Consider the following 2832-nt stretch of genomic DNA (forward strand, 5'->3'; position numbering starts at 1 on the left):
TTTTGATGGTATTTGTTAAACATAGTTCATAAGAGGGGCTTGCTACTAGCAGATCATCCACACGTTGTAACAGTAGTCCATCCTTCAGTTTTAAATGACTTGAATCTTTAGCCAGGTTTCCCTGAATAAAGTGGGGGAATTTTTGAAGCCCTGGGGAAGGACAGTCTGACGATATTGCTGTGTTGTCTTACTATCAGGATCATGCCATTCAAAAGCAAACAGTTATTGGGCTTTCTTAGCCAATGGTACACAGAAGAATGCATCCTTTAAGTCTAAAACTGAAAACCAACCATATTCTCCAGGTATATTTGTCAATATAGTATAAGGGCTAGGTACCACAGGGTGTAAGTCCTGAACCACTTCATTTATGACATGTAGATCCTGGACAAAGCAGTACTCACTGGCGTTAGGTTTTTTCACTGGGAGAATAGGTGTATTATATGGAGACTGATGGGGCCTAATCAGTCTTGTCTCCAGGAATTTCTTAAAAATGGGTTGTATGCCTCTTTGGGCTTCTTGTTTCAGCAGGTACTGTTTTAAATTAGGCTTCGCTGTCTTTTCCTTTAATGGTATTTGTATTGGCTGGGCATTCTTTGCCTTGCCTGGGGTCCCACTTACCTTAGGCCTTACCTCCTTGAATATTTCAGGTGGTAATAGTTCTGGCTCCGATTCAGAGATTCCCAGCAAGCCCATCTGTAATCTTAGAGATTGTTCCAGAGGGACTTGCATGTCTAGCCGTCCTGGAGCAAAAGTTACCTGTGTGTTTAGTTTGCAAAAAGGTGCCAGCCCAAAAGTGGGATGCGGAATTCTGGGCATGTACAGGAAACTATGTTTCAGAATCTGGTCTCCCACTTGGCATTCTAATGGCTATAAAAACGACCAATCTGGGGCCAGCGTGGCGGCGTAGTGGTTAAGTTTGTGTGCTCTGCTTAGGTGTCCTGGGGTTCGCAGCTTCAGATCATGGGCGCAGACCTAGCACCGCTCATCAAGCCACAGTGTGGCAGTGTCCCATATAAAATAGTAGAAGACTGGCACAGATGTTAGCTCAGCAACAATCTTCCTTAAGCAAAAAGAGGGAGACTGGCAACAGATGTTAGCTCTTCCTCACCAAAACATACAAAACAAAACCAAAAAAATGACAGGTCTTGGACTTCGCCAGAAACCCCAGTTACTGGAGTTGACCTCGTTGATTTTTTTTATCAGTTTTCTGTTTAAAAAAGACTAGGTGGTGCCAGCACCCACTAGAAAATCAGTCTGCTTATTCCCCACTGTCAATTGTACCTGGAGTTCCTGTGGGGAAACATGAATAGGTTGTTTTAGGTTCAAAGGAGCCCCAGGCCCCTTCAATCTTCGTCAGAACAAACACCTCTTTCCGCCATCTGGGGCTGAGTGCAGAAGGGGGCGGCAGCGGGAGCTTGTGCTCGTCCTGCTGGGGTGGGTTGAGGATTTGAATGATTGTCGTATCTTCCTGAGTTTCCTGTAAAACTGGTCCCTTCTCTCCTTTTGTTCTTTGTACCATAAGGAAATCTTTCCCTGCCTTTTCTTATCTTGATATAACAGCATAAAGGCTGGGACATATGGGACCTCATCATCTTTACCAGCTTGCTTACAGGACAATTCCAGCTGTAAGATGGTGTAACAGCTCAGTGAGCCATCAATTGGCCAGTTCTCTCCTGACCCTAGGGAATACTGTGTCCGGGTAGTATTGCAATAAAAAATCATCTTTTTCTTAGTCATTGGCTCATAGCTATAACCAGACCATTTGTTCAAAATTTGCACCAAGGGGCTTTCTCGGGGAACCAATGGTGAACTTCCCATTGTTATTACACAAAATCGGACGTATCCCACACCTACACAGTAAGCACCAGGTAAACCAGACAAAAGTGAACTAGTTCCCAGATTTCAGGTAAAGTCCTACAACTGTTTCTACTTCAAATGCCTGCCCAAATGGCCCTACCATAAACAGCAAGACCCCAGATGGAGGGGAAGGGAGTCCTGGAGCATCCCCGAGTGACTTACCTTATTCCTGATTGAGCCTCTGGACTTGCCAGACGTAGCTGTTTCTCTCTTTACCACAGTCAGCATAGGAGGCAGCAGGCATCGGTATTGGAAAGCAGGAAAGCCAAATCTCTGAGACAAAAGGGCCTCGGCAGCTGCTAGAGACTTACCCATCAGGCTGCCTGTTTGAGGTTGACTGGCCCACGAGCAGGACTTATTGTGCCATCTGAGCTGCCAAATTTGTTACCACCAAAAGGAGTCTTCTACTCGCTGCAAAGACAAGCCAACAGTCAAGAGGCAAGGTGGTAGGAGAGAAAGGGTTTTCTATTACAGCTTGCCAGCAAGGGGGAAGATAGCGGACTAGTGTCTTAAAGAACCATCTTAAAACTACAAAATTTTGAAGCAGTTATATAGGGTAAATGGGCTGAAAAAGGAGGTCTTGGAATACTGACCAGCTGGTATAGTAGACCTTGAGACACCAGATCATCTCTTTCTCCTGTCACCAGTGATGGATCTCAGCATAGGGCTCTTTCCCGGAGGTGGTTAAACTCCTGAGAAAACTTCAAGAACAAAGTTATCGCCTTGTCACAATAGGGAGGTTAATGTGTAAGCCAGGGCTATGGACATAGCAGAGCATGCATATTTCTCACAAGCAGGTGTTTACTCATCTAGGCTATGTGCAAACTAGAGATTACTGACAAGTCAGGGAGGCGTCTGGTGGATCAGGGTCATTTACAGTTCCAACATAGCCTCTTTCTACAAGATGGCTTCCCTTATGCTAACCTATGTTAACCATGGGCTGTATTTATCTCAGCTACTTAGGTGGTAGTAACG

At 45.1% G+C, this 2832-nt stretch overlaps 1 long non-coding RNA gene across 1 annotated transcript; it reads right to left on the reverse strand.

Annotated features, from left to right (window-relative positions):
- Nucleotides 1–565: 565 nt before the first annotated feature.
- On the reverse strand, nucleotides 566–2606 carry LOC139040319 (uncharacterized). The gene is made up of 3 exons (XR_011494615.1): nucleotides 2451–2606; nucleotides 2020–2268; nucleotides 566–1290 (listed from the first exon to the last, which is right to left on the reverse strand). It is a non-coding gene; the product is annotated as an uncharacterized lncRNA (long non-coding RNA).
- Nucleotides 2607–2832: the final 226 nt, after the last annotated feature.

This window comes from Equus asinus, chromosome 15 (genome assembly GCF_041296235.1).
Source record: "Equus asinus isolate D_3611 breed Donkey chromosome 15, EquAss-T2T_v2, whole genome shotgun sequence".
Taxonomy (NCBI): domain Eukaryota; kingdom Metazoa; phylum Chordata; class Mammalia; order Perissodactyla; family Equidae; genus Equus; species Equus asinus.